The sequence below is a fragment of the Pinus tabuliformis genome, chromosome 5_1 (assembly GCF_031772625.1).
Source record: "Pinus tabuliformis cultivar Carrire ecotype Pingquan chromosome 5_1, CPIR1, whole genome shotgun sequence".
NCBI lineage: Eukaryota > Viridiplantae > Streptophyta > Pinopsida > Pinales > Pinaceae > Pinus > Pinus tabuliformis.
Genome location: NC_142305.1, coordinates 291,284,546 through 291,293,879, shown reverse-complemented (window position 1 = coordinate 291,293,879; position 9,334 = coordinate 291,284,546). Strand labels below are relative to the sequence as shown.

The window sequence follows — 9,334 nt, the reverse complement described above, 5'->3', positions numbered from 1 at the left end:
ATGACTCCTGTCCCTCCACCACCTCCTCCACCCGAACAACACCATGTTGATCCTAAGGTGGACCCCTTCCCTTCTTCGCCTATTGTTGCGTCCTCATCTTCTACTTCGCCTGGTGAAACCTTGGATTTCACTAACCAGGTGGCTAAGAAGAAGAAGAAGAAGAAGACCACAAAGAAGAAGTCTCCTACGGGAAAGGTCATATCTACCACAAAACTATCAGAAATGGAACCACCTTCTGCTCCTCCGCGGAAGCTCCGTTCTCCTTGTCGATTATGCAAAGGGGACCATTTTCTTTCTGATTGTCCTGGCATTCCCAGGATCCTAGATATATGGTCCCGTGACCCGACTCGCCCCTTGCTGTCACAAATTGATGACACCTTACTAGTTCGTAACAGAAAAGGGAAGGTTCGTTTCCCTTGTCGACTGTGTGAAGGTAATCATCTCCTTCGCCTTTGTCCACTTATGGATGAAGCTTCCCGTCTTTTGGCAAGTCTGTCAGATTCCTTACCCCAACTACCCGCTAGATATCAGCATCTTTTTACACCTGCAGAGCGTCTCTCCGCTAACCAAGTGATCAAACATGATCCCTCTTTGGTCCAGCTTTCTCTTCCTGAACCTACCTGTGCTCAGCCTGTTCCAGACCAGTACCTGGTCGGAAAGAATGTTGCTCAGCCTGTTCCAGACTAGTAGCTGGTCGGAAAGAATGTTGCTCAGCCTGTTCCAGACCAGTCCCTGGTCGGAACAAGTGATTTATGTTCATCATCTACGCACCACTTGATCATCAAAGATGAACCCCCTGAGTCCAAACCAACTGAAAGTCCACAGTTCAAGCTTACAAGTAACCCGGTCTTTCAAAAGGTCCAGCTTACAAGTGACCCGGTTTTGCCTACAGAAGTTCCATCTTTAGCTGCTTTTACATCTGAATCTAAACCAGACGAAAGTCCAAAGGTCCGGCTTACAAGTGACCCGGTTTTGCTTTCAGAACTTCCACCCCTAGATGATCCTACATCTGAATCCAAACCAGACAACAGTCAAACGGTCCGGATTACAAGTGACCCGGTTTCGCCTTCAGAAGTTACCTCCTAAGATGATATTATCACTGCAAGAAATGTCTCCACCCCCAGTCCTTCTTCCCGATGAGCGCGAGTAATTCGGAAGGATGTAACTGGAACCCAGGGGGCATGCATCCTGGTCTGCTTCGGGCAGATAAAACTTTGGGTATAGAGTAGGTTTCCGCGGAAGAATATGACTAGTCCGTACCTCGTCCGTGATTGGAAGAGGGGTTGTTCTAGAATAATATTCTTTTGTCAAAGTTATGTGTTTGACGGAACAGGGTCACTCACCTTTGTTTATGTCGGTAGACATCGCCAAAGAAGTGTGTTGTTTGCAACAGAAAAATCTTTGGGTAACCTGTAAGAGGTAGTGCCTTTCCTGATAAAACAAATGTTTTGTCAGGTCGAATAAAAGGCAACCCTTCCTGATAAAACAAATGTTTTGTCAGCTCGAATAGAGCGAGACCTCGAAACTCTATTTTATGCCTGGGGGCATGCAAACCTTTTTGAGTGCAAGTAAGGGGCGGATATTTATTTTTTAAATTTTTAGGTCCTCCCTTTAAACATGTAGGTCTAACCCTTTAAACTCGTAGGATTAGTCGTTTCTGAACTTGCATAAAGAAAGGATTCGGGGCATAGCTTTGTAAAGCGCAAGCTCCATAACAAATGGAATCTTACGTGAGACATTCTTATCATATGACTGGATAATCGAGCCGTTTTAGCACACAGTTCATGCTCGTTAAAAAATGAAACAAGGGTTATGAGGGTAGTTCTTTTACTGTGTCAACCTCATTAAAAAATGAAACATCTCTCCCTTTCCAAATCGAGTCTTTTGATTAAGATCTCGTAAAATACAAGTCGAGTCTTTCACAGATCTCGAGAGTGAACCTTCATTCCATCCACTCCGTGAATGCCATGAAGCTTGGGGGGCATGTACCTCGATTTGCATTATCATGCTGGGGGCATGCAAATTTATAGCAAGCATAGTTTTTCGTTTCAAGCTTGTGTAAACATGAAATCGAATTCAAGCAGAGTTCTCCATGGTTCAAGCTTGTGAAAAAATGAACCCATTTCTCACTTACATCCCGTGATTGCCTTTTATCCACTAAAATTCTGCTAGATGATCCTTGGTTGTTTCATTCCATCACCACCATCTTTTTGGCCGATCATATGCTTTCACTTGGTTGTTTCTCCTTTCCTGAGGAACCGCAACGATGAGTGGTTTTATTAGCCAACCTCTTAACCTTTACGTGTTTCAAGTAAAGTTCCACCATTACCGGAACCAGTTGCTATCCTTTATACCACTCGTTCCTTCAGGACGAGTCGCCTTTACGCTCTTTTCTGACTCGTAAAATATGAAAAGATTGCCGAGTATTTTTCCCTTTTTGACTCGTTAAAGAAAATAAAAATGAAGGTCCGCTTTCAGCTCTTTTCTGACCATTTAAAGAGGAAACGATTGTCGAGTCGCTCCTCTTGACTCGTTAAATGGTGATAAGGGGCGGTCGTGTTAAGTTCTTTTTGTCGACCGTTAAAACATAAAAAGATTACCGGGTTTTTGTCGTTTCAAACTCGTTAGTGGTTACGAAACGACGTGGTTTTGACCGCTTTTTTACTTTTTCAGGTCGAAGTCACTAATCATGAAAAGTATTCCTCGATCGTAATGATCGGGCGGTTTTTTCGGGTATTATTTTATACTTTTTCGGGCCCGAGAGACACAACTTTACGAAAAAGGACATCCCTGGAGTTTCCTTTTCTGCTGTCTTTTCAAACTCTCTAAACAAGAAAAGACGCCGAGTTCTTCCTTTGTCAGACTCGTTAAAACTTAATGACATCGGATTTTGTCACAACACAAGCATATGCTATCCCCATCAAGCTTGTTAAAAATAACTGGGGTACTCGCCAGAAATGGTGAGAGAAAATAAATTTTTTTGAACCATAATTATTACCGTAACGGCAGTATGTCGCTCTTGAACATGGCACTTTTTGCTTTCGTGTCCAGGGTGGGGATATTTCATCTCATATATTTCACTTGCTTCCATGGATTTGGGTACCCTATTTGACCTCTCATTCACTCATTGCCTCGTCATAATGACCTTTGATACATTGATGTCAAATATTTCCAATTCCGTTAATGTGTCGCCGATATGTTCAAGAGAAGTTGACCTCTGCAAATAAACAACCTCCCTCTGATAGTTCGCACAATCTTGATTCACGACATTATCTCGCTGTCTCGTGTCGATGATGTGGGAAATATTATGGCCCACCTTCGATCAAGGTCACTCCCTGTCGACTTCAGCTCATTATCCAGGAAGTTGACCTAGAGACTCCCTTCCGGTGCCTTGGAGCCTGCATGCCTCAATGGCAGGTTCTTCGTGTTCGACGTAAGGTTTTCATCATTGGCCTCCGATCAAATGATTCTATGGGTGTTCGACTTCAGCTCATTGATTCACACGTCGTAGATTGTACCTATAGTACCTTGAAGGCCATTGTCATTATTGGTGGTACCTCTCACGTCTATTAACAGTTTCCATTATTGACTGGTAATCAGGCGATGTTCATGCATGTTCGACTTCAGCTCATATATTCACATGCTTGGACTTGTACTCTTGTTCGGGTCGAGATGGAGCGCAAGACCCTGGATTGTGTCTGTTGTAATCCAGGCGTGATTCTTTGTACTTGACTCATTCACTAGATGGCTGCGACCATACCTGAGTTAGTTCATTGATCCTAACAAGATGGCTGTGTCCATACTATGGATCCAGATTATTTATGTACTCTCTTATGGATGGTTGCGACCATGCCACGTACATCATGTAATTGAACTATCAGTCATGTCTCTTAATACAGCTCCTCGGCGGCAGTAACTATATGTGCTCTTGTGTGCTCTTATGTGCGTTCTAGTAAAGCATTTCACCCCTCTCCACCTCTCGGACTTCATGCTTTAGGGGGCATCTGTTACACAGTAATTTGTGAGCATCCCTGTTACTCCTCTTGTCGTACCTTGGAGGACTCATTCCGGGAGTTATAAGAAGTGACAAGGGCTAAAAACACTTGCATTATGTTCCCCTGAGTATGTACTCCATGTTCCCTGAAGACACCTTCTGCAGATCATCCCTAAAAAGTGCTCTTTTTCCATTGGCGCAAGTCCACAGTATCCTACCCGCGCCAATGATGGAGATCCTCAAAAGAGGGCGCGACCATTGGCGCTCTATCTTAGAGCAACAGTCGCGCCAACCAAATTTAGTCGTGATTTTTGCCTTAATGCACGTCCGACTGTTGTTTCCTTCATTACATGGAGCTTTTCTGAGGATAGAAAATCAGTTTTTTGTCGAGCTTTATCCATCTTTATGGGTTTTTCTAAATCCGCGAAATGTGTCCCGGTTTATCGCATCCTCCTCCCTTCTCCATCTATATAAGCTTGTCATTATGCATTGGACAAGCTAGATAAGAGAGAGTGTTGGTGTTAGTGTTATGCTAGTGATTTGGTGAGAGGTTATGCTGCCAGAGAAGAGAGGCATGTCGAGACACATATAGTTACTTGCCCAGCCAAGAGAAGGGTCGACGTCAGAACAATGGTTGTAACTTTTCCTGTTTATTAATTGATGAGCGACTGCTATTATAGTTCCAATCTCATTATCTATCATGGTGATATGTTGATTTATTTCCTTTCTGACTGAAATATAGTTGTGGCTTGGTAGTTTTTATGTTGGTATTTGTCTCTTCCTTTGCATGTGCAGGTATTCATTATGATCTGTTGGAGCAAGGGAGCGAGGATATCAACTCTGCTTCAAACATAGCGTTGGACTCCAGGTTAGTCTTCTTGATTCACCTTTGATGCATAACTGGGAACTTGCGTAGCAGCGTGGTTTGTTTGTGGCTAGTTCTGTAATAGGCTAGTGGGATCGCCTCTGTCCGCAGAGGGGATTTACCTTACCAACACTCACCCTCTCATTCACAAGGAGACTGTGAAGCTCCAAGGTTGTAACCTAATTGCTATTTGCTAATGAATCCTATGTTAAGTTGTTTTGCATTAAAACATAAATCACGGAATATTTTGAGATCACCCATCCCCACTAACATGGAAGTAACTCACCCTCTCATTCACAAGGAGAGTCCGAAGCTCCAAGGTTGTAACCTAATTGCTATTTGCTAATAAATCCTATGTTAAGTTGTTTTGCATTAAAACGTAAATCACTGAATATTTTGAGATGGTGCGAAATGGCACTGAAGTGCAGTTGTTTGATGGTGTTTCTAGATATTTCTAAACATAGTGCGAAATGGAACTAACTGAATATTTTGAGATATGACTTTTTAAAGATGGTGCAAAATGGAACTAAAGTGGAGTTGTTTGATGTGTTTCTAGATATCTCTAAAGATAGTGCGAAATGGAACTACGGTGGAGTTGTTTGATGGTGTTTCTGGAATCTCCAACTATAATCAATTTGTGTCAATTTAAAGAGATGCCTTGAAGCAATAATTTAAGAAATCTATAAAGCTCTATTGATTGCTCTTGACATTTTCAAAACTCCATTAAAAAAAATAAAAAAATCTTAAACTATTCATAAACAATTAAGTTATATCAACGTGTTCAACGCATGAATTTCCATTTTAAAGAGAGACCAACCACTGTAATCAAAATTAATCGATCGAAATGATTCTCTCAAATCCCTAAAAAAACGAGCGGCTCAAGTCTCGCATAGAATTTAGGGTTGCACTATAAAGAATTGGTCGTAATTAAAAATACCGAAACCGCGTGGGGTCCATTGCCGTGCCCGCATTGACTTCGAGCAAAGACCATGAACTTCTCTATTTTTTTTATTAATTTATTAAAAAAATATATTTTTTTATGATAAATAATTTTGATTAAGAGTAAAAAGCCTGATTTTCCTTGAATAAGAATGATGAATCAGTCTACATTCACGTCACGAATAACAGTGAAAAATAACTCTCTTCACAACTGATTTGACAACTGAAATATAATCAATTTTACAACCCTCCAAAAAAATATAAATAACTTTACACCAATGTAATTTAAAAAAAATTATAGCTCTTTGAGTGTAATTTAAAAAAAAATTATAGCTCTCATGTTTTTCAAAGGTATTATGGGTATCAAATTTCTTGTTTTCATTCTTTTAAAGAAATCATTGCAATTATTAAATGTATATAAACCGTTTTAATCAGCGTGAAATGTTTTGTTATTTTAGAAAATAGCTTTTAGTCGACATGAAAAGTTTATTTAATAAGAAAAGCATAAGCAGTTCATTTAATAAGAAAAGTATAAACATATGAGATATGCATCTCGATGGGACATTGTGCTTTCGTCTGGCCGCACTCTCGCAAGATTCCTAATTATGATATAATAATCTCGCAAGATTCTTAATTATGATATAATAATAAACAATTTTAATACCAACGCCAAATCACAGTGAGTATTTGTAAAATTTCATCACTGCTTGTTTACTTGTAAGTTGTATTTATCTTTGTAATTGTTACCCTTTATTTTTTAAATCACTGAATGGTTTAGTGTTGGATGGGAGATGGAAGTATCATATACTTCCTTTAGCTTTCATTAAAAAATTGGAGCATCTTTTTATTTGTGCGTATCATCCTTGCCAAGCGGTTATGATAATCTTCTGTATTGTTTCAATTTTATTGATGTTCTACGGTTTGCACAAATTTAATTAGGTTAATTGGCATGTTTATTTTAAAAAAGTATTTTTAAAATTTTAATTTAATTATTAATTACTTTAGATCCATTTTAATTTGGATCAATTAAGTATTGTGAGAGATCAAAAAAATCATTCTAAAAGAAATTTGCATTTTAAGAGATTTGATGTCTCCCAGAGTGTAGTAGATATGATGGATTTGGTTTAATAATTAATCATAATTATTAATTTTATTTAGGTGAATGATATGCCTCCATGATGTGATAGGGTATTATTAACAGTGTTTACAAATATAAAGTTAAGGTTTATCTCCAAACTAGTTATGTTGTTTTGCTCTATTAATTGAATTGATAAATTAAAACAAATTTATGCAAATAAGTATCATATGAAATGGATTACGGTTTTTTGGGCATATGCTATTGATAAGCCATCATATTTGTCACGCCCCTATTCTAGCGGTAATCTTTCAACCGCACATAGGCAGATGTGGCACCACTACCCGATTTCTTTTCACTAATACTCTCAAGTACGGACTACGCCTAACATTCAACACTTAAAATATTTTTCAACTTTTACTGAGCATTCATATTTTTAACACAGCGGAAATACATTCATCATAATTATCATTTATAAACATATGCATAGCGGATACAATCTTCTTTTAATGGGAGAGGAAGCTCCCTATTTAGAGTATGCCCAAATAATAATAATAATAATACACTTTTACAAGTAATTATACATGTACAACCTTTGCAAGGCAACCCCAAGTTCACCTTTACAATTCTGCCAATTTTAAGTTTGGACTGTCATTCATGGTTGCCCCACCTCAGGTCGCCCTTCGTTCAACCTTGCCTTTTGTTTGTTCAGGGCAATCATTCAGCCACGCCCATCCATTGTTCAGGGTCGCTCTCGTCATTCAGCAACATCGCCGCATTCATTCAGGAGCGCCCCATCATTCAGCAGCGCCCCCGCATTCGTTCAGGGTCGCCCTCGTTCAACTTACCGGGCAGACGTGCCCCACTGCAACTCGTTTGGGCAGGCACGCCTGATCAATTAATGAAAAAGGTATTATAAACTATGCGTGAATTTGCTTATGTTACTTAGTGCAACGGAACGAAAAGATTGTGAATAACATAAACACATAAACAATTTAAAAACACATTCAAACACATCAACACAGCCAAATTTAATAAACGAGTTCACCAGACTTTCTAGCTATGTCTCCTAGTCCTTTCGCTTCCAGTGTTGACCTCTTTATTTTATCTTCAAATTGTTGTTACAAGTATGAGCTCAAAAACAGTGTCTCAAATAAGAAAATGTACATCACCACTGCATTCAGCTCGAAATTTCGAGTCAAACGAGTATAAAATTGACCATATTTGGCCACTGTGACCTATAGACCCCCTGAAATGGTCCAAAACCACCTTTGTCCCTGCAAAACCACCCTTTGTTTGGCAAAACCCGCCTCGACCTGCATAAAACCACCTCGAACTACGTGTTGGCAGTAGGGAGGGTTCGGCACCTACAATGGTTTATTAAAAAATTAGTGGCTTGGTTAACTAAGTCCCACCCTTCGGCATGTTGGTTAGCGGAGTTATGCGAAGTCATTTGTATATAAGGTTTTGGAAGGTTGAGGGTTCGAAACCCCCACCGACCATTCTATCGTTATACATTGGATATGCGATATGATTTGTGTTAACTCCATTGTTTCGTTGGTTATGTTTCGGTGATATGGTATTGATATACCATATGTGGTTGCAATCTGTGGTGAATGTGGGATAATGCAATAACATAAAATCAAAGGACCAGCGGTCGTGGGGTTGACCCCGACCATCTAGATTTTTTCCGACAAAGATCCTGACACAACATAAAAGCAAGTTCATCATATTCATTACCAAGTCTGATGGCAACCCAACCGATGAGCTAATTTCGGCGAAGTCATTGCCACTCCGGGATTTCAAGGGTTTGATCCTCCTTGACCCGAAAATTCTGGAATTTCATGCCAACATTGGGCAAATCCGGGCTGCCACGTGCCAGTGCCGAATTGGCCCATGTGAACCAAACACAAATTTCTACATCACCTTCTCTGCTGATTTCATCCAGGACCCGTGGCTCATTCACGGGTTGACACGTGTCGTGCTGACATAAGCATTGACCATTGCCCTGGTTGACTTTTAACTTTTTTGCCCTAATTTTCCACAAACTTTGACTGGTTCTACAATCTCAAGTTTTCAACATTTACGACAGAATATATTTGCATGTAAGCTGGTAGATCTAGACAGAAATCATTTTCACCACTTTTGTCAAGTATTTTGAAAGGAACATATCTAATTGGTTTCAAATTTTTACCTTACCCTTGCAGTCTTTCTTTGCTGATGTACAACCAGACTTGATCACCAACTTAAAAACTATGCTCAACTCGATGCTTGTCATGTTGCACCTTATACTTTGTTTGGCTTCTTTCCAGCTGTTCCTGTACTACCTGGTGAATTTCCTGGATTTGTTCAATGAACTTGGTTGCTTTATCCACATCATTGTGTCCAGCAATTGCTATGCCTTTACCAAAGACAAAATCCAAGGGAGACTTTGGTATAAAACCAAAACAAGTCTTGAAAG

The 9,334-nt window shown here is 39.7% G+C and overlaps 1 non-coding gene across 1 annotated transcript; it reads right to left on the bottom strand.

Moving 5' to 3' along the window:
• Positions 1-6,623: 6,623 nt before the first annotated feature.
• LOC149164490 (U6 spliceosomal RNA) lies at positions 6,624-6,727 on the bottom strand. The gene has a single exon (XR_016261063.1). It is a non-coding gene; the product is annotated as a U6 spliceosomal RNA (small nuclear RNA).
• Between the last annotated feature and the right edge of the window lie 2,607 nt (positions 6,728-9,334).